Source organism: Diceros bicornis, chromosome 14, assembly GCF_020826845.1.
Source record: "Diceros bicornis minor isolate mBicDic1 chromosome 14, mDicBic1.mat.cur, whole genome shotgun sequence".
Classification (NCBI taxonomy): Eukaryota; Metazoa; Chordata; class Mammalia; order Perissodactyla; family Rhinocerotidae; genus Diceros; species Diceros bicornis.
The window spans coordinates 40,121,775-40,144,903 of NC_080753.1; the positions used below are offsets into that span (position 1 = coordinate 40,121,775).

General features: G+C 40.2%; 3 non-coding genes across 3 annotated transcripts; 1 reads left to right on the forward strand and 2 right to left on the reverse strand.

Moving 5' to 3' along the window:
- Positions 1-2,719: 2,719 nt before the first annotated feature.
- On the reverse strand, positions 2,720-2,793 carry TRNAT-AGU (transfer RNA threonine (anticodon AGU)). The gene has a single exon. It is a non-coding gene; the product is annotated as a tRNA-Thr (tRNA).
- A 10,306-nt stretch (positions 2,794-13,099) lies between these two features.
- TRNAV-UAC (transfer RNA valine (anticodon UAC)) lies at positions 13,100-13,172 on the forward strand. Its single transcript has one exon. It is a non-coding gene; the product is annotated as a tRNA-Val (tRNA).
- A 9,349-nt stretch (positions 13,173-22,521) lies between these two features.
- Positions 22,522-22,595, reverse strand: TRNAI-AAU (transfer RNA isoleucine (anticodon AAU)). Its single transcript has one exon. It is a non-coding gene; the product is annotated as a tRNA-Ile (tRNA).
- Positions 22,596-23,129: the final 534 nt, after the last annotated feature.

Below are 23,129 nucleotides of genomic sequence, written 5' to 3' on the forward strand. Positions count from 1 at the left end.
AGCAACTAAAACTTGGGTTGGTCATAACGTTGCAGGAAACAGAGAAGAGACGCAGCATTTCCCAATTAGCAAGAGCTTCGGTCTTTTTTTTTTTTTCCCCCCCCTGGCACCAAGTCGGCAGCACCAATAATATTGTTTATTATTTTTCAACAATTTGATTAGACCTTAATTTAAAAAAATTAATGAGTAGCCCACAATGTGCCCAATCCTGACCGAGCCTCTGGAGGTACCAGACGTCCTGAAAAATTGGACAGGCCTGGGGTAGCAAAGGGCACATGCACTGAGTATTATGATAAAATTGCAGGAAACAGGTTAATTATTTTTTAAATTGCCAAATGAAACCACAGAGATAAATGCTCATGGCATTTTCACAGAAGCGTAGAAAAGGGGGAATTTCTCAACTCTTAGTAATTAGGAAAGGCTTTCAGAGGGAGGGATAACTGATCTGAGACTTAACAGATGGACAAAAAGAAATTGGCTGAAGAGAGGTGGAGAGGAGAGGGGAATCTGGCATTCGGGGCAGCATGCAGAGAGAAGCCAGTGTTTGGGGGAACCTCCAAAGAATTCTAGATTTGAGGCAGGAAGTAGGGAGAAATGAGACAAAATGGGAAAATAAATGTCAGACCAGGAAGAAAGGGGAGAGTCTTCCACTTAACACTTGAATAGGATGTGAGGTGGAGAGTCCGGAAAGTTTGAGAAGGGAAATGACATTTTCCATGTCAAGCTAAAGGTCTCTTTGGCTGTTACGGAAATACGGAATTAGAGGGCCAGGAATGGAGACAAAGGAATTAGGAAGACGCTTTAATGAGAATTGTACCCTTTAATGAGAGGTCAAATTAGAGCTCCCAGGTTAGAGAACGGGGAAGGGAGTTCTACAGACAGCAGAGGTGAAACCAGCAATTGATTTGATTTGGCGGGTGAGGAGGTACCTTGTGTCGAGTTTGAGCCCGGATTCCTCACTGAGACAGAAAATTAGAAAATAATGCACTTGACAGGCAAGATAAAGAGTCCGTTTGGGAGTGTGCTGAGTTATCAGTGTCTGTGTGACCCATAAGTCACACAGATAAGAAATATGACTTGGAAGTGAGGGAGAGGCCTGGGCAAGATTGGTAAACGTGGGGATGATTTGTTAGTTCCCGGCATGTAGCTATATGAGAAAATTATGGGAGATGCAGGAATGACAGAGGAAGAAACACCTCCAACAACTATTCAAGAGGGTAGTGTTTCTGTGGTGTAATTACACTGTTAATGCCAGTTCTAATAAGTGCCCAGATATGTGTGGTTTCTCTGCATGCGTTTAAGGTAAGGCCTCAGAAGCCCAATAAAGATTGTAGGCTGGACATCTCTATGTTGGTGTAGTACTTTGGGATCAATTTTAACATGGAATTGTAGAGGCAGAGTCAACATGAAACAGCATTATGATGAGAGAGAAGAGGGTAGAATTACAGGCAAGAAGCTCTGACGATGACCAGGAATCTTACAAGACTGCAACAGAAGTCCTTTCCATGTGAATTCTGTCAGGTTGAGGTTTCCACCTTTGCCTCACACGTGAAAGATCCCTGGTTTAACACTTGGCGGGAACACTCACAGCATTCTTTTTTGAATCCTCAACGTACCAGCATCACCACTCTTTACGTTTCAGTCTTTCACCCTTTCCATCCCATCTACCAGTACATAAAAGTTGATGAAATGTGTAGTGGAAGATTCTATTCTAGATTCATTCATGCTAAAATGAATAGAACTCAGTCTCAACAGACAAGGTGATCGATCAGGAGAGAGCACCCAGGAAAACACTAGTCAGAGTCTAAGAGCTGCTCAAGAGAGCCATAAGGCAAGGCCATGAGAGTTCAGAGGAGGAGCAGTCCATTGGTGATGGTGGGTCATGGGCCAGGTGAGATGTAATGGGATTTAGGAATAGTGAGCGTACATTAACTTTTGTCAGTAGAGAAACAGGATTTCAGTCAGAGATGAGATACTTTAGTTAAAGACATATCTGAAGTTCCAGGTCTTGTTTGCGAATTCGTTTGTAGAGAAAAGCCATTCTCCTCTTACTATATTGAAGTACTCACCTCTTTGATTCAAGTATGGTTCATGTAACAGCAGCATAGACATCACCAGGGAGCTTGTAGAAACGCAGAATCCCAGTCACAGACACAGTGAGATAAAATCTTCATTTTAATGGATCACCAGGTAATTGACATACCCACGAAATTTTGAGAAGCATGGCAGTAGTGTGCTACTCAGTGGGCCAAAAAGCTATTTGGTGCAAAATTGGGCCAGGCGGGAGGGTGGGGCAGAGATTGGTCATTCAATGAGCCATTCAAAAAAAACACAAATATTGGCAATGTCCCAGTGTGGTAAAGGTTCTAGGAGGCAAAAATAATTAAGACAGTCACAGAGATGACATAAAACCTAAGTGGTGAGTGTCTGAGACTTCATAAAACCGTAAAGAAGCTAAGATCAAGAAGCAAACCTCATTTATCCCAGGCAATTCCATTACTCATCTCATAGTATTAGAAGACAAACGTTTTGAGTTCCCGGCATAAATATTTTGGTGTTCCTATCACGTGCAATTGGGAGAGATGTTTCTTCGTTTGTCTGTTTTTTTCTCAGCTTCTTTGGCTAATGCTGTCCCTTCCATTTCTGGCGCTTCATGGGCCGTCCACTCAAGTCATCTCCAACTGATAGCTACTAAACGACAAAAGTAGTTCAGCCTGATAGGCCCCGCTGGGATTCGAACCCAGGATCTCCTGTTTACTAGACAGGCGCTTTGACCAACTAAGCCACGGAGCCAAGGACGACAGAGCGTTGATTTACGCGTAATTTGAGGTGATGTTGCTTTTCAGTCTGATGTAGTTCTCAAGAATATTCGATCCATAGAAGAGCAGCAAAACTAACTCTCAGGATTTGTACCGAGTTCTTTTTATTTTCTCTCTCTTGAAAGGTGCACAGCAGCAGTTTATACGCTGTGCTAAGGAGAAAGGAAAAAAGAAAGAAGAAAAAAACCCATCTTAGCCACTGGACCCTTGAAGTAAGCAGCCAAGCCATTTCACTTCTAGGAGTTTTTGCAACTTCACACGGAAGATATTGCTTTTCGAATCTGTGGTAGGATGATAATTATCGGTTATACTGACAAAGCAAGGAAGATTGCTGCGAGGCTTAGCTGAAATGATATGCAAGTTAGTTGGCAAAATGACGGTACTCAAACACCGTTGGTTTTCTTTTTGACGCCAAGCTGTTGCTATTTATCCTACGTGAAACTGACCATGTTCTGGTCTTGGCGAAGAGTGGCAAACAATTCACAGTAGCACACGAGATGTTTTCAAAACATACAATACTTGGGCGGGAGCAGCGGCCGCCTGACACGCCAGTCTTGCGAGGGCTTTCGCTACTCTAGGGATCCGAATCGTGCTCCCTCCCGCCCGCCACCGCCTTTGGACACCCAAGACCCCGAGGAAGAATGGCAATATACGCTGAAGAGGGGGTAGTAGAGGACGAGCCCAAAAGATCACTAAGGGTAGCATCCAGTCCCGGCCCTGCGAAGATGAAGCTGAAGCTGAAACTCTGCGGCACTTCATGGGGGGAAAAAAGCGCAAATAAAACAGAAAGGGGCAGCAAAAGGAAAGCAGAACAAAGTGACTGACCAAGAAACTAAGGGTTGAGACTTAACAAGGAGGAGAGTCCAGAGGCTGATGAAGCAGGAGAGGGAGGAGACAAACCTGATTCTCTTTGACCTGTATCTCAGTCTCAGCAGTGTTCCTTGCTGTCTCCCTTCTCCTACAATCCATGGGAATAGTGTAATCAACTATTTGTAAATGCAAATAGGAACAGTCTATAGATACATTTACAATAATCAGGAAATTCCACCTCCTGTCTCTCTTTCTTGCTCTGTTTTCCTGTTTAGATAAATGTAACTGCTTTTTACAGGTGAAATAAAAAGCTAGTTTTTTCTCTGTACAACTAGAAATCAGTGGACTCTTGGGTTCAGGGAGGCTTCGCCTCCTGCGGTGAGTTCACATTCCGTTGTTCAGTGGGGTCAGCATCAGCAGAGATGAAGGAAGAGCTCAGGTGATTCCCCTCCAAGTCATTCTCTGCATCACTGACAATAATGTAGGAAGAAAGACACAAGAGCAAGCCAGCCAGTTGTTGAATATGGAACGTTCCGGCTGATGTTTAGACGGGGTACCCAGTGCGTCACTGAAGCTCATCCAGGAAAGACCTTCGAAGATGACTTTTTCGTTAGAAACGATCTGTGAGTCCAGGAGGAAGTGACTGATTTGGAGACAGACAGACGTGCGGCCCTCAGATCTGTAATCCCAGGCTTGAGACAAACTCACCTTGTGCTCTGTTTCCAAAATACACATTCTTTTATTGTTTCATACTGAAAAGAGTAGTTTTATCCCTTAGAACATTTTTACATGTGATGGAATGGAGGTAGTTCCTTTAAAGTCTTTTTGCTTTTGCATATATTTTATGTTTATCTACTTCTGAGCTTGTAAGATATCATCTTGCACTTGGTTCATCTCCTCTGCACTTCCACCTAAACTTCATTGACTACATGTCTGAGAATGCGGATGAAACGTTAATTGTAACATTACTATTTTTAACTCCCAACAGTAACTCTCAAGTATATCTATGTATTTTCTTGGTTTTCTACTAATGTAAGCACATGAAATAGTGGTAACCTGTAGTACCGTATGTTATTCCAACTCTTATTCAGGAAATTAACCAAGAAATAGTTACAGCATGCAAGACAGTGCAACAGAAGATGGAAACAGCGTACTGTCAGGGGACCATTACATGTGTAGGAGAAACCTTATGTTTTTTGATGTGGTAGGTTAAACAACAATTGAATGTCGTGGTATTCTATCCTGTGTGCTTCTTTCTCTCTAAAACTACACGACAGACAGAGACCAAACCAATTGCATTAGTAACCTTCCCTCCCGGGATTCTTGCATATAATAGGCACTAAAATATTTACTAATGGTGAATAACATCTACAAATTTTAGATACACATTAAAAAATAAAGATAATAAGAACCCTCATGTTGAAACTTTCAACATTCCAGCTCTACATTAAATGAAAGTAGTTATATTTAATGTCTCCTCAAAAATTTCTTGAACTATAGTTCTCACTTGAGCAGATCTGCTTTAGCTTTAGCTGATTCATGTTAAATACTCAAATTTTATAATAAATGAAAATGGCAATTAGAGAAACTGTAACACAAATATACGAGAGAAACAGTTCCTAACACATAAAGGGGAAAATACAATCATGTAATAGATCCTGATGTTATTGTATACAAAAAGCAAACAATTTGAAAAAGGACGTGAAGTACTTTAAAAGTTATATTAGTTCTTAAGAATTGTCTCAGTAGCCCTGTTTGAAAAGACTAATTGGTAGGAGATGTGGGCACAAGTGTATTTTAACTACTTGAAATTCAGTGAGCTAATGCTTAGCAAGTATTTCATCCCCCTTTTCAATTTGTTCTTCGTTTCTGAATAAACTGGAGTATTGAGATAAGGCGTTGCCTTTTCTTCTGTTGTACATTCTACAAACGATGTTATCCTTTCAGGGATGCAAGAACTCTCCTTACTCCACTACAGATCATGGATGTTCTCGGTCTTGGCCTCTGCTAAAGCTCCATGGGACCCCCCTAGTCTTCCAAACTCGTCTTTCCCACTGCAGCGTCTGAACTTCGAGTTGCCTTCACTTCGGAAGTTGCACTTCCATCACATTGATTAAAGCCTCCACAGTCCTCCCTAGACCTTCTCCTCTGAAAGACCTGCCCTCCGCTGCCAGCGCTGCTGACCATTCATCTCCACAACGTAAGCTTATTCTTCGTAGTATTGGTGTCTTGAAACAAAACAAATACTGGAACCTATCATGTACTAGGACGCTTTTAAGGACCTCGCCACATCTTTTGTTACTCTCACCGTAAAAAAGCAACATCTTACAAAAAAGAAAAACGCTCTCTGATATTCACTTTAAAACAATGTGGCAGATAAAGGCATTCTAATGCATATATAGATAAAAGGGAAAAAAGTTAAGAATTCTGCAAATGTATACATTTACAGAATGCTGTTTGACATAGAAATACAGGTAATATAAAATTCCAGTAGATGTGTCATACTTTAAAAATGTCATAAAGTTTTTAAGTGCTTGCCGTTCCTGAAGTAGACAATGCATCCATATCAGAGAGTGGTCCTCTCCTTTGAGAGGGGGAGGCAGTACTGAACGATGCTTAAGAGCACAGACTCTGACGTCAGACTCCACAGGCTCCCTTTTCCCAAACTTGCCACTACGTTTGTGACCTTGAGAAAATCATCTAAAATCTATATTTATTATCGTCCCCGTTTATTCAAGTTCTTTGAAGAGCTCTGGGAGGTAGTTTAGATTATTACTAGCCTCAGTCTATGAGACTGCTGCAAGTACGTCATATCAAGGCCAGATAAATAGTATTGCTTTTTTGCTGATAGGGAATAGTGTAGGGAAACTGCCTCTCTCTCTTGCAGTAGCAGGCAGCTTTGTTTCCTTTTGTTGTTTATTTCAACAATTGCAGCTTCTCGTGTACTTCCATCAAAGTAAGCCACATTTTCCTTTCATTTCTGGTTGAAGAGCTGCTCCATTGTAATCATCAACTGCTGTGAGATTTAAAATGTTCAGCCCAATGCAATCCATCTCTCTGTGTGTACTTGAAGTATCAGGTATTTTGTGTACTGATGGGGAGACTAAGATAAATTAGGGATCACCCTGCACTCAGGCAAGTCAGAGATGGCTAAATCTGAACAAAGCACCAAAAAAAAAAGGCATGAAAATAATCTATGAAAAGTATTTTCCAAGAACAAAAAAGAAGGGGTGCGTAATATTACCTGGGAGAAGTCTTATCTCTGTGAAGACCCCAGCAAAGAACTTTGCACTGGCCATTGCTGCTTCTGAAATGCTTGGATTCCATAGCGGAACCACTGTGTGATAGACACACTCGGTTTTGTGGGGCAGCATGAAACAATGAGAGGTAGTTAGAAGGTTTATTGACCCAAATGGAAATATTTTAGGGCCAAGATAGGAAAGAAAACATTTTGGGTAGATATGAAACTTCATGAGAGAGAAACCCACCGAACTTCAAGTTCAACATAAACCATAGAGCTCCATTTCAGATGTCTTTCACAGGTTACAGACAAATCTCATTGGTTTGGTCTGCGTTTCAATGTGAGAGTGGGACTCTAGGAGAATATTCTGCAGAAGAGAGCACACCTCATCTAGCACAGTCAATCAAGTAAGCATCTCTGCCATGTCCCTCACCAAAATAAGACATCAGTCACATAGCTTCAGCTTTTACCAACTGCCTGTCGTGAACCTACTGTATACCAAGCGTTTGTCTCAACGCTAATTTCAGTGGTGGCAAAAAAGACATGTTTCTTATCACAATTTTTAAAATCAACTTTTTATTTTAGAGTAATTTTAGAGAAGTTTCAAAAGCAAGCAGAGAGTCTCCTATACCCGTTACCCAGTTTCCCTTCGTGTTAACATCTTACATTACCATAGTACGTTTGTTGAAATGAAGAAACCACCATTGGTACGTTACTAATAACTCAACTCCAGACTTTGTTCATATCTCACCAGATTTTACCCTAATGTTCCTTTTGGTTCCAGGATTCCATATTGCATTCAGCCTCTTCTGATCTGTGACAGTTTCTCAAGATTGATTAAGTATTTTGTAGAATACTTGAGTATCTTCCAATCTGAGTTTGTCTGGTATTGTTCACATGATTAGGTTGGGGTTACAGAGTTTTTGTGGAAGACCACGGAGATAAAGTTCTCTTCATCACATCACATCAGAGGGTACATAATATCATCACGGCTTACCACTGGTGATGCTCATTTTTTAAGGCAGTGTTTGCCAGTTTTCTCCACTGTAAAGTTACCATTTTCCCCTTTTTCATACTCTATTATTTAGAAGCTAGTCACTGAGTACAGAGCACATTCAAGAAGGGAGGGGATTAAGCTCCACCTCCTAGAGAGGGGAGTATCTATTTATATGATTTGGAATTCTTCTGTAAGGAAAATTTCTCTCTTCTCTCTTCAGTTAGTTATTCAGTTACTTATTTATATCAGTATGAACTCATGCATATTTATTTAACGCTTTGGATTGTAACCCAAAACCACACTATTTATTTCTCGAAATGTTCCAGCTTTGGCCATTGGGAGCTCTTTCAGCTTGGCTCCTGTGTCTCTTTGACCTGCTTCTATCCTTTTGTTTTACGAGCACTTCCTTGCTCTCTGATGCTACAAGAAGCTGTCTGCTCATCTTGTATTTTCCATGCCCAAGCCCCAGAATTAACTATGTTTCTGAGGAGCCTTCGCTGCCTTTATTGAAGAAAAGTATTTAGAAACCAAGATCTGGGCACCCAATGGGCTCATTGCTACTGTAGCATCACTGCTTCTGTGCCCTCTCAGCAGACAGAGCTAAGAAATACCCGTATGGATACTAGCCTATGTTTACACACATATTTGTAATTTTCTCATATTCTATCTGTGTATATATATATATAGCTAAACATGAGTTCATAGACATGTTTCCATCTCTAACCCAGTAGCATAGGGTTAATTCTAGCCTTCCCTGCTGGCTTCTCTGTAACTTCCCTCTTCAGCAGTGAGAAACTTGGATCCAATCATCAACCACCTGTTGAATTATTTACGCAACACCAGTACACATGTATAGTGGTTTTGGAATGTCAGCCAGTACTCTGATGACAAACAAATTTAATACCCAATGTACAGTGGTTATGTGCAGTTCCTTTAGTCTGCAGCTTTATTGTTTCCAGTCAAACACTATTTCCAAAGATGCTTAGGTCAGTCCTTTTACCCCTAGGTCCCTCTGTGAGATAATGTCACAAATTTTTAATACCGTTAGATTCATTTGTTATAGCCTACATGGCATCCCGGGGTTCCCCCAACCTCCCCTGGTTGATTTTTAAAAATTTGCGTATGTTAAAGCAACATATAGCTCTATGGGTTTGAGCAGTTGTGTAGAGTCATGTGTCCACAACCCCAGTACTATACGGAACAGTACCATCACCCTAAACTTTCCCTTGTGTGTCCCATTTGTAGTCAAACATTCCACTCCCTTAACCTCTGGCAATCATGGATTTGTTTTCCATCCCTATACTTGTGTATTTTCCAAAATGTCACATAAACGCAATCATATGATATATAGCCTTTTGGTCTGGCTTCTTTCATTCAGCAAAATGGGTTCAGGTTTCATCCGTGTTGTTGAGTGCGTCAGTAGCTTGTTCCTTTTTGTCGATGAGTACCATTCCATTGTATGGATGACCACAGTTCGCTTATCCCCTCACCTGCTGCCAGTTTGGGCCATTATGAATAAAGCTGCTATGAACATTAACATGCAGGTTTCTGTGTGAACATAAGTTCTCAATTCACTTGAGTAAATACCTAGGAGGGTAATTGCTGGGTGGCATGGAAACCCTATGTTTAACTTTCCGAGAAACCGTCAAATGAATTCAAAGGTGGCTGTACCATGCTGCATACCTACCAGGAAGAAATGAGAGTTTCTGCTGCTCCAGGTCTTCTCCAACATTTGGTATTATCATTGAAAGACTTTTTTTTTTAAGCCAAAAAACTTTTTTGATTAGAGTGTAGTGGTGTCTCATTGTGTTTTAATTTACATTTACCTATGGGAAAAGATGTTTGAACATTTTTATATATGCTTATGTACCATCCATATATCTTCTTTGGTGAAGTGTCTGTTGAAGTATTTTGCCCATTTTTCATTGAGTTATATGTTTTCTTAGGTTTGAATTATACGAGTTCTCTATATAGTCTAGATATGGTCTCTTTAACACATACATGATTTTCCAATAGTTTTCCTAACCTGAGGTTTTTCCTTTCATTCTTTTAACAATATGTTTCACAGAGTATAAGTTTTAATTTTGATAAAGTCAAATCTATCATTTTTTCCTTTCATTGATCACACTTTCTGTGCTGTATCTAAAAATTCATTGTGAAACCCAGGGCCATGTCGATTATGTCCTATGTTTTCTTCTAGAAGTTTTATAGATTTATGTTTTACATTTAAATCTATATGGTAGGCTGAACAATGCCCCCTCCCAGTGTATCCACATCCTAATCCTGAGAACCTGTGAATGTGATAATAAAAGACTTTGAGATGTGATTAAGTAAATGATCCTGAGATAGGGAGATTATCCTGATTACTCCAGTGGATCCTACATGCAATCACACCTCTTCTTATAAGAGGGAGAAAGGGGAGACTAGACAGACAGATAGACAGACAGAAGAGAAGGCAATGTGGCCATGGAGGCAGAATTAGAGTGAGATGGTGACACATCAAGGAATGCTGGCAGCCACCAGAACCTAGAATGGATTCTCCTCTAGAGCCTTTGGACTTCACCAACACCTGGGTTTCAGCCCGGTGATAATCCTTTTGGATTTCTGGCCCCTGGAGCTGTGAAAGAAGAAGCTTCTGTTGTTTTAAACCACCAAATTGGTGGTAATTTTTTACCAGAGCCATAGGAAACAAATACAGCCTGTGATACATTTGGCATTAACTTTTGGATAAGGCATGACGTATGTTTCGAGGCTCCAAACCACCAGCATTTCTTGAAAAGTCTGTCCTTCTCCACTGAATGCTTTTCATCCTTTTGCCAAAAATCAGTGGACAATATTTGTGTGGAGCTATTCCTGACTTCTCTATTCTATTCCACTGATATATGTGCCTATCATTTTGCTAATACCACACTGTCTTAATTATTGTAGCTGTATTGTAAGTCTTGAAATTGGATAATTTGGGTCCTCTGACTTGGTTCTTCTTTTTCAGACGTGTTTTGGCTACTCTGTTTCCTTTGCCTATCAATATAAATTTTCAAATCAGCTTGTCAATGTCTATTTAAAAATCATGGTAAGGTTTTGACAGGAATTGTGATGAATCAAGAGATCTATTTGGTGGAGACTTGATACCTTAACAATTTGGAGTCTTCCAATCTGGAAACAAGATAAATGTCTCCATTGTTCAGTTATCTGCCTACCGATTCTACACATATTTTGTTAGACTTATATCTAAATACTTCCTTTTTAAAAAAAATTGAAATTTCAATCCTTCTTTGCTGCTGGAGAGAAATACAATTGAGTTTTGTATGTTGACCTTGTATCTCTGTTATTAGGTCTAGGAGTTTTACTGTAGACCGTATGGGATTTTCTTCGTAGAAAATCATGTCATCTGGGAATAAAGACAGTTTTATTTCTCCTTTTTCCACCTGCACACTTTGTTTTATTGTAGTGGCTAGGGCTTCTAGTACTTACCCTGAATAGGAAAAGTGAGAAAAAGGACATTCTTGCCTTGATTCCAATCTTAAGGGAGAAAGCATTCAGTCTCTCGCCATTATGTATGATGTTAGCTATACATTTGTTGTGTAGATATTCTTCATTTAACTAAAGAAGAGAAGTTCCCTTCTACTCCTAGTTTGCTTTAATTTTTATCACGCATGGATGTTGAATTTTATTGCGTGCTTTTTCTGCCTTTATTAATAGGATCATATGGTTTTTGTTTACTTAGTCTGTTAATATAGGTGAATAACATTGATTAATTTTTGAATGTTAAAGCAGACTGGCATAAACCCCACATAATAATGATGTCTTACTCTTTTTATATATTGCTAAATTTGATTTGCCGAAATTTGTTTAAGGACTTTTGTGCCTATGTATATGAGAGATATTGGTCTGTAGTTTTCTTTTAATGACTCTGTCTCATTTTGGTATGCATATTTTAATATGTATTCTAGAAGTAAGTAAAAACCAGTTTCTCTCTGGAAACTTTGGACTATTAACCAAGTATAATGCTGAGTGGAAACTCTCCCACAGAGTGTGTATCCAACACTCAGTGGCCTCGTGGCTGAACAGGTGTGGTCATGTGATGTGCGACTGACATGTTGAAGGAAGTGGAGGCTCCACAAGTGAATATTTAAATAATACGTGAGGATATACTCTTGAAGTCAGGGGAATGTTGAAGTCAATTTCTGCATCTCAGAGAGGATATTCTCAAATTCTGTCTCCTGATGTATCAATTAGCTTTTAGTGCATAAGAAATCGCCCCAAGAATCAGCAGCATAAAACATAATTATTTATTCTCACAGCACTGCTGGTTGGCTCAGGGTCAGTTGATCTAGGCTGGGCTCACGTGGGTAAATTTACTGATCTCAGCTGGGCTTGCTCAAACATCTAGGGGTCAGTTGTTATAGACTCAGACTGAGGGAGAGTGGACTCTGTTCCATGTGAGTCTCAGAATCTTATGGAACTAGCAGGCTGGCTCAGGCGTGTTCGACTGCCTATAGGAGCCCAAGAAAAACCAGCCCAATAGGAGAAATACATTGTTTCTGTCCAGGCCGCTAACTTTCTATTGGCTAAGGCAGGCATATGAACCACCCCAAGACTCTTCCGAGGGTCTGCAAGTTCTAAACTAATTTCATAATAATACTAGATATTTATGAGGGGGCTGGTGGTGATCTTAATGAATGTAGTTTTTGATCTTTTGAATTGAAATGTGCAAGTTCTGGCTTCAGGACGAGGGGCAAAGGAGGAATAATATGAACTGCTGCTAAATTCCGCGAGAGTTTCCCTGAAATATGAACGCACTCATTTAGTGACTAGTGTGTGCCAGAAACCACAATGTCACCTCAAGAAGGGATTTTTGACCTTTGTGTTTACTGCTGTATCTCCAATGCCTTGAAAAGTGTCTGGAACATGGTACACTCTCAATAAACATGGTTAGAAAAACTGAATAAATGTAGACTAGACTAAGAGTGTTCCAGGAGGGTATAAATGGAAACTGACATTGAAAATTTGAAGCCATTTTAATCTTGTATTTGCAGGTGACATGACCCATTAAGACTTTCAAGGTTGTGTGTAAGATGTGGCTGGGTCATGTGTGTGCATACATCCTCTCTGAACCAAGTTTATGGGAGTTAATTCTTAGTCATAATAAGTATGTGTGTCAAACTTTAATGTTTTTTTTTTTTTTTTGATATTGATTCTAGTAAGAGCACTTAAAGTTCCACATCATCTTTGGGTTCCATGGTGTAGTGGTTAGCACGTCTGCCTTACACGCAGAAGATCCTGGGTTCGATTCCCAGTGGAACCACAAGTATCCTTATGTTTCCATTAAGAAGAAGTAGGGTGAGCTCCTTTCTCTTGCCCTCCAGATAGTAAGACAATCCACAGACCAAGGGTTGCTTCTCCAGTTTCTTCTTTTACACACCTACTCAATTGGACTCCACAGTGTGGAGCCATGCTAGCTTGCACCATCAGAGAATTTCTCTTGCTAACACCCTCTGTTTTTCCTGCTGGCCCCAGAGAAAACCAGTACAAACAAGGCCTGATGGTCCATAAATGCAAAGTACTTTAAAATAGTACACAGGCAGGGCCTGAGTCAAAAGATTCTCATTATTCTAATTCCATAGTAGTTATAATGTTAAGCATTTCTAATTGCAGAAACAGCGTCTACTTGAGCACGTTTAAGCAGTAAGGGTGGGAAAATGGAGTTAAAGAAAACTCCAAGTGTCTGGTCTTGGAAACTGGAAGACTCTACTTTTCATTTAATAAGATGTGTGCTTTCCCACAGAATCAGATTTGGAGGAGAGTTAGATCAAGGAATGAAGAAACTTCATCAAAAGCACAATTGGTTGAGCATTTAATATATTTAATTGTAGATCTGAGACGAAAATAAATATACTGGCAAAAATATATGTAAATATAAAGAAGAATCATAGAAAATGTTTCTGTTCTGATACAAAAGAAATAATGCATGTAAAATGGGAAAAGAAGGAAAAGGAAAGAGGAAATAAAATAGCTTTATGAACCACCACCATATAGACAATAAGTGAGATTCAACCAATACCATCAAAAAACTGAAAGGAAAGAAAACAGGTTATATAAGGGTAAATAAAGAAATGGGGAAATATGGGCATGAAGGTAGCCACTAGAACAAAAATTCAAACCATCCTAGACGTCAAAAGAAACTTTTAAATGGGAAAAGACAATATGTCACATCAAAATAAATACAACAAACAATATACGTTATAATGATAAAATATGACAGAGTTAAGAACACAAGTATCAATCATATCATTACATATTAATGGGCTTAACTCATATTAAAATATTTTCAAATTGGCTCATGGAGCAAACATAACTATGTACTGAATACACGACATATATACATCTAAAACAGATTAGCAGATACTTGGTCCTGTCCAAAACGTCCGTAAGACATTTGGTTCACGCCAAAAGTTCCTTGACGTTTGGTCTTGTCCAGAACATCCACGAGCATGTTTGGTCCATGCCAAATGATTTTGGACAAGACCGAATATCAAGGACCTTTGGCATGGGACAAATGTCTTATGGGCGTATGGACAGGACCAAATGTCCTGCAAGGCTAAAATGAAATGATTCAGAAAGAAAAAAATAAAGGGATGGGCTAAGGTACACCAGGTGGAAACAATAAGAAAGCAAGGTTTGTGATCCTGACATCAGATAAGTTTGAATTCAGGCCAAAAAATGTTAAACATGGCAAGAAAAGGTCAGCTTATAATGTTAAAGACCATGATTTCAATAAAGTTGAAAAGTTACAAAGTTATGTGCTGAAGAATGCAGTAACTACATGTATAAAATAAAAATTACAGAAGATACAAGAAACAGGTTTAAAAAGAGTAATAATATTAGACTTTAAAATGACACCTTCAGCACACGATAGATCAAATGGACACAAAATAAGTAAGGATATAGAAAATGAAAACAGCATAATCCTGAAGGTAGACCTTATATAGACATATGTCAAAATTAATAACCTGGTGTAGAGAATATATCTTCTTCTCAAGGGCGCGGGGAACACTGACAAAAATTAATGACGTAGCATATCACAAAAAGAGCATCAGTAAGTTCTATCAAGCAGAAATATTACAATCAGCACCCTATGATCCCAACATGGGCTTGCTAGTTTATAAAACTCAGCCTGGACCTTGAGGAGTGTTCTGCCCGAGGCACTCTCTGCTATGAAACATACAGAAGTTGGAAGTTACTGCTGGAAGATAAAACTAAATGTCTTACTTGCAGCTTCCCAGCATTGCCAGAATTCCTGATGCTCTTCAATGTGCTTCTGTCTTTTCCATAGAAATAAAACAGACTGAAGATAATGGGAACTAAGTTTATGTCTGTTGGGGAAGGAAGTTACAAATACAGAAAAGTTGTAGAATACAATAAACCGTGGGCTGTTGGATTGGAGTTGGAGGTACCAGTGTGAAATCATGGTTATATCTATTTATAGATAACTGTATATAGATATAGCTATCCCCATATGGATGTGTGTGCACATTTTCTGTCTCAGTCCACTGAGAGGGCCTAGGAGCAATGAGCACACCTGGTACCCAGATCTTGATTTCTAAAAACCATTCCCTGATGAGAAGTTCCAGAGCTTCTTTGAAAAACAGCTCATCTCCAGTTTGGGGCCAAAAAAGTACAATATAAAGGAGGAGCCTTTACTGTCAGAAATTAAGAACTTCTTTAAAAATGATGGTACATGTCCAAAAGACACAGGAGTTGATTTGAAGAGTTCACATTGATCAGATCCGTGACAATTTGAGAGTTAAAACAAATGGTTAATGATTATAACTCATTGAATAGGAATCCATGAGTTCACTTGAAATAAATAAATAAGTAAATAAATAAATAAATAAATGGAAGAGAAGGGGAAGCTCTTCGTTAGAATAGAATTTCAAACAATACATGTACAAAGAACAACAGAGTTACTACATTGTTGATTTGAAAGGGTCACAGGAATAATAGATTCATACTGAATTATTAACGGATGCCAAAACTAGTAGGTAAAACTTTGAGGAGGATGAAGATATTTGCATGCTTTTCAAAGACACAAATTACTTTTTTAATACTGATTTTTTCTTATTGTGGTAAAAGATACAGAACATAAATTTACAATTTTTAACCGTTTTTAAGTGTACAGTCCTGTAGCATTAAGTACATTCGCATAGTTGTGCAACCATTAGCACCATCCGTCTCCAGAACTTTTTCATCTTCTTCGACTGAAACTCTGTACCATTAAACACTCACTTCCCTTCCTCACTCCTCCTAGCCCTCCAGCAATTACCATTCTACTTTCCTTGTCTCTGAATTTGACCACTCTAGGTACCTCATATAAGTGGAATCATACAATGTTTGTCTTTTTGTGACTGGCTTATTTCAACTAGGCTAATGGCTTCGATGTTCACCCATGTTGTGGCATTTGTCATAATGACCTTCCTTTTTCAGGCTGAATAATATTCCATTGTATGCATATATACCACATCTTGTTTATCCATTCATTCTTCAGTGGACACTTGGGTGGCTTCTACCTTTTGCCTATTGCGAATAAGGCTTCTATGAACATTGATGTGCAAACATCTGTTTGAGTCCCTCCTGTCATTTATTTTGGGTATATACTCAGAAGTGAAATTGCTGGATCATGTGGTAATTCTATGTTCAATTTTTTGAGGAACCACTGTACTGTTTTCACAGGGGCTGCACCATTTTACATTTCCACCAGCAATACCTGAGGGTTCTAATTTGTCCACATCCTCACTAACACTAGTTATTTTCTGGGTTTTGGTAATAGCCACCCTAATTGGTCCACAGATTACTTTAAAAAAAACATGTAGGTGGGGCCGGCCCCGTGGCTTAGCGGTTAAGTGCGCGCGCTCCGCTGCTGGCGGCCCGGGTTCGGATCCCGGGCGGGCAGCGATGCGCCGCTTCTCCGGCCATGCTGAGGCTGCGTCCCACATGCAGCAGCTGGAATGGATGGGCAACTGCGACATGCAACTATCTGCTGGGGCTTTGGGGGAAAAATAAATAAATAAAATCTTTAAAAAAAAAAAAAACATGTAGGCAAGTCATATAGACTAAGAGAACAAAATAGAGACTCTAAAAATAGAGGTAGACGTACAAAATGCATTGACTTTTGACATAGGTGATAAGGTAATGTATGGGAAAAGAATAGTATGTTTTTTTTTTTCTGTTGAGGAAGATTGGCCCTAAGCTAACATCTGTTGCCAATCTTCCTTTTTTTGCTTGAGGAAGAGTGTTCCTGAACTAACATCTGTGCCAATCTTCCTCCATTTTGTATATGGGTCACCACCATAGCATGGCTTGATGAGCAGTGTGCAGGTCCCTGCTGGGGATCCGGGCCTGCCAACCCCAGGGTGCTGAACCACCACGCGACCGGCTGGGCCCTAGTTTCTCCTTTAAAAACAAATAATAATAGTGCTGGAACAACGGGATAGCCATATTGAAAAAAATTAACTTTGACCTTTACCTCAGAGTACATACAAAAATTAATTCATAATAGAGCCTAGACCTAAACAAAAGCACTAATTTAGAAACCTCAGAGAAGAAAACATAGGAGAAAATTATCATGACCGTGGAGCATGAAAAGGTTTCTTAAGATATCTTTACATGAACCATAAAACACAAAACTTTGCTTAAATGCTCTCCATCAAAATTAAAAACTTCCGCTGTTTGAAAGACACCATTAAGAAAATGAAAAGACAAGTCACAGACTATGAGAACATATTCCAATACACAACTGAGAAAGGACTTGTATCCAGAATATATGAGGGACTCTTACAACTTGAAACTAAATGACAAACCCAATAAAAACATGGCAAAAGACTTGAAGACACTTCAAAAAAGAAGATATATGAATAGTCAAGAACTATATGAAAAAATGCTCATTGTTGGTGATGGGGAGTACAAATTAACACCACAATGAGATAATACTTGAAATCTAGTAGACTGTCTAAAATTTAAAAACCTGATAATACCAAATGTTGGAGAGGTGTGCGGCAACAGGAACTCTCATAGCATGCTGATTGGGATGTAAAATGGCAACAACACTTTGGAAAACATCTGGTAGTTACTTATAAAGTCAAACATACATTTACCAAATGATCCAGGAGTGCCACTCCTAGGTATTTACCCAAAAAGAAATGAAGACATATGCGCTGGTTACTTTTATGTGTCAACAAGGCTAGGCCACAGTACCCAGATATTTGGTCAAACACTAGTTTAGATGTTGCTGTGAAGACATATTTTAGATGAGATTCACATTTAAACCAGTAGACTTTGAGTAATGCAGATTACCTCCATAACGTGTGTGGGCCTCATCCAATCAGTTGAAGACCTTAAGAGTAAAAAGAGTGACCTCTCCCAAGAAAGAGGGAATTCTGCTGGCAGACTGCCTTTTGACTCAAGCTGTAACGTCAGTTCTTTTCTGGGTCTGCAGCCTGCCGAACTACCCTGCAGATTTTGGACTTGGCGATTTCCATGAAGGTGTGAGTCAATTCCTTAAGATCTCAATCTCTCTCTCCCTCTCTCAAGCTCTCCCTATAGTTAGATAGATAGATAGATAGATAGATAGATAGATAGATAGATAGATAGATAGATGATTGATAGATAGATAGATAGATAGATAGATAGATAGATAGATACAGACAGACATATATCCTTCTGGTCATGTAAAGCAGCATATTCATAGCTTTCAGGAACTAGGTGGTGGACATGTTGTGGGGTGGGGGGATATGATTCTGACTACCACAGGCATAGGGAGATTTTTGCGATCATAGAAATGTTCTGTACTTTATGTCAGTGTTACAAGCGTGTATAAATATGCTAAAACATCAAATTTTACACTTAAAATGGGGGCACTTCAGAGTGACGTCAGCATCATGGCGGAGTGAGCTTTCCCGTGAATTCTTCCCCCACAAGATACAATAAAAGCAACAGCCACAGACCAACAACGGAATCCCAGACAGTGAAAAGCTAGAGCGGAGGGATCCACACTGCCGCACATCTGAGAGCGGAACGTGCTGGGCCCCCGGAGGAAGTGGGGAGAGGTAAGGAGAACTCCGCTCCCTCCCCATCAGATCAGCGATCCCGTCCGCGCGGCTCCCAGAGAGGGGGGAGGGGCGGCCCTCCGCGGGAAACTGTAGCTCTTCGGGCGCTCTCAGCCAGTGGGAAACTCCCGCACAGAGGGCTCAGAGGAGCCACAGGGCTACCATCAACATCTGAGCAACCCAGAGAGCGGATAAAGAGGGGCAAACGAGAAGCCTCCCACGTCAGGGACCCAGAGGGCAAAAGAGAGAGCTCCCCCCTCCCCGCAACCCGGAGTCTGCAGCTCGACCAGATCTAGCGATCCGAGGCAGACCTGAACAAACTGGACTGGACCCGTGGATCGCAGTGGGGAAAACAAAACAAAACAAAACAAAACAAAACTGCGGATCGCAGCAGAAAAACTGGGGCAGAGCGCAGGGGGCTTAGACTACACAGCCCCTTACCACCAGACAGTGGCGGCAGGTGGAAATTGCAACCAGAGACTTCCAGGATGAGGAAAATCAAAACCAACACAGGAACCACAATGCAAAAATATATGAAATCACCAGACCAGAAACAAAATGACAAGCACCCAGAAATCAACCCCGAAGACACAGAAATCCATAAACTAAATGACAGAGATTTCAAAATAGCTGTCATAAAAACACTCAATGAAATACGAGACAACACAGACAAACAATTAAATGAGATTAGGAGTTTCTTCACAAAAGAGATTGAAATCATAAAGAAAAACCTATCAGTGCTGATGGAGATGAAGAACACAATGGAGGAGATAAAGGAGAATCTGGAATCTTTAAAGAACAGAGCTGACAATATGGAGGAAAGAATTAGTACTTTAGAGGATAGGAATACAGATATACTCCAGATGGAAGAAGAGAGAGAACTAAGACTAAAAAGAAATGAAGAAAGACTCCGAGAAATATCGGACTCTATTAGAAAATGTAACATAAGAATTATAGGTATTCCTGAGGGAGAGGAGAGGGAAAGAGGAACAGAGAGCCTATTCAAGGAAATAATAGCTGAAAATTTCCCAAATCTGGGGAAGGAGCAGGAAATACCAGTAAGCGAAGCCAACAGGACGCCTATATATATTAACAGACAAAGGCCTTGACCACGACACCTAGTGGTAAGGCTAGCCAGGGTCAACGACAAAGAAACAATATTAAGGGCAGCTAGACAAAAACAAAAAATAACGTACAAAGGAACTCCCATCAGGCTCTCAGCGGATTTCTCAACAGAAACTTTTCAGGCTAGAAGAGACTGGAATGATATATTCAAAATACTAAAAGACAAAAACTTTCAGCCAAGAATACTCTATCCAGCAAAAATATCCTTCAAATATGATGGAGAAATAGTAACTCTCCCAGATAAACAAAAGCTAAGGGAGTTCATGGCCACGAGACCCCCACTACAAGAAATACTCAAGAAGACCCTCAGGCCTGAAAACAAGAAGAGAAAGGGAACACAAAGCTTGGAGTAAGGAGAAAAGTAGGTAGACAAAATCAGAGAAATAGTAGATCTTTACCGGAATAGGTTAGCAACCACTTAAATACTAAACTCAAAGATCAAAGGAAGAAATTCACCAAAAATAAATTTAACCTCATCACTGTAAACACACAGCCACAACACAAGATAGAATAAGGTATAACAAGAGCAACTTAGAAGGGGAAGAGGAAAGTGACTGAATTGACTTAGTATAAGGAAATAGGAGGCTATCAGATAATGGACTATCTCATACAGAAGATTTTTTGCCCAAACCTCAAGGTAACCACTAAACAAATAATCAAATTAAAACCACATATGATAAACAAAGAGAAAACTAGAAGAATCATAAGACAGAACAACCAAACTGAATTGGCAGTCCAAAACAAATGGGACAAGAAACAAAGGAAATGCAAAAGAACCAGAAAATAAGTGACAAAACAGCAAAATTCAGCCCTCATATTTCAATAATTACCCTAAATGTAAATGGATTGAACTCTCCAATCAAAAGATACAGAGTGGCAGGATGGATTAAAAAGCAAGACCCAACAATATGCTGCCTTCAGGAAACACATCTTAGCACTAAAGAAAATGGGGGCACTTCATTGTATGCATATAATTCCATAATAAAGTTGATTTTAAAAGAAGAGAATCAGAATCCTGCACAAACTGTTTTGGATTCTGCTTTTTCACATAACAATATATCTTCCGCATCTACCAAATGCTGAATAACAACTAATTATTGCTTTCTGAAGAGTGGAGGGATCAATAAATATCTGTCAAGTTACTGCATAATTTTCTTTCATCACCAAACCACCTAGGTGCCCCTATTTCAGGGCTTTTTTAATGCCCATGAGTTTAGCAGAGAGGGCTTTGTCCCCCTTTTTAGAACATCATGGACTTCCTCTTCCCTTGCTCTCCGGTTTCACAAAGTCTCCTCCTTGTGTACACACTCTCCTTCAATGATGCAAAAGGTTACAACATTTCAGATTCAACTTCTGCTGAATATGCCAACTTTTCCAAAAATAAGCTCTGATTTTGCCAAGTGTACAATATCGAAACTATGCGAAAGCTCTCCAAATACTGATAAAATAGAGATTCCACGTTGTTGTTAAGTGATGAAGGCAAGTTGCAGAAGGCTGTGTAAATATGCTGACTCTTCTACAAAAAGAAGGTAAAACAAAAATTTATATACACAATTGCTTGTATAAAGAACATTAGAAAGGATAGGTAAGCAACTATGCGTAGAGTTTACCTATAGAAGTTGGAAATGATCATCTGGTGGATGAGGAATAAGAAGGGGAGGAGACTTTTCACTGTACCTTTTTATGTTTTCCTTCTTTCTTTCTCTCTCTCCCTCTTTAGTTTCTTTGTTGTTGCTGAGGAAGGTTTACCCTGAGCTAACATTCAGTTGCCAATCTTCCCCTATTTTGTATGTGAGCCGCCCCCACAGCCTGGCCACCGACGAGTGGCCGGGGAAGCGGAGTGCGCGGAACTTAACCACTAGGCAAGCGGGGCTGGCCCTTTTTGTTTTCTAAAGTTGAAACGTGTGAATATATTTCTTATCCCAAATGAAACGTTTTTAAAATAATGAGCCTTCTACGTGTCCAATCCATCTTCAGAATGTTTAAAACGAAGCTGTTTCTTTCCTACTACATTAACGTTAATAAGCATTTTTTCACATGTCATTAAAAAAAACCTTGTTTCATCGTTCACTAAACTAGTGGCGACCCAACTGTGGAAGCGTAGGAAGTGCAGACGGATTTACAATTTCTTTTCGGCAAGAAATAATTCCAATAGGTCACTTTTCTGGGCAAGAATCAGTCTGGCCATGGAAAAACCGGCCACAAGCGGGTCTTTTTCCCTTGGCGGGTCACTGCTGTCTTTTGACCCTGTAGATAGGAATCAAACAAGGCCCTAAACGTTGCGAGGGGAACCCCAGATGTGTGTTCAATTCTTCTAAATTCTGAGCGAGAGTTTCTTTCTCTCATCCATAGGTTGAGTCCTGGCAGCGGACCAGAGACTGTGAGGAACCCCATCTGTGAATCAACAGAACAAAACCCTCTCCCGCCTGGCCCGTACGGGGATCGAACCCGCGACCTTGGCGTTATTAGCACCACGCTCTAACCAACTGAGCTAACCGGCCATGCCACTTAGTCTCTCGCAAAGTTTAACATAAGCCAAAACTATTGTTTCAAAGTCTTTTTCTAAAACGAAACAGAAAATTCTCCAACTCTTCCTATTCCTGCCTTCATTAAATGCACCCACCCTGCCTCACTCAAGTTCCTTAAAAGAAAAAGAATCCGTCCCAGCACTCACATGTTACTTGTTTAAAAAAATCACAAGAGGTTAGGTCCAATGGCTCTAGCAAATGGAACTGTCTTGATGAACAGTTTCGCTTCAGCAGTGGCGTTGTCGGTTTGTAGTTGAGGTACGGAAACTGCCTTCACAGGGGGTGTGGTCAACTGACAGCGGAACCGCCACGGCGCGGGGCTGGGAGGACGCGGCTCCCGCGCTCGGGGGCGGGTTTCTCTCTCCTGAAGAACTTCCGACAGATCTGAGGCCTCGGGACCGAAACCTGCTCCTTCTCGCTGCCTGGCCTCGGAGAGATCCGGTGGTGACCACGACCTGAAATGCCTGCAGCCCTTGCACCGCGTAGCAGGGGTGGCGTGTGTGTGTG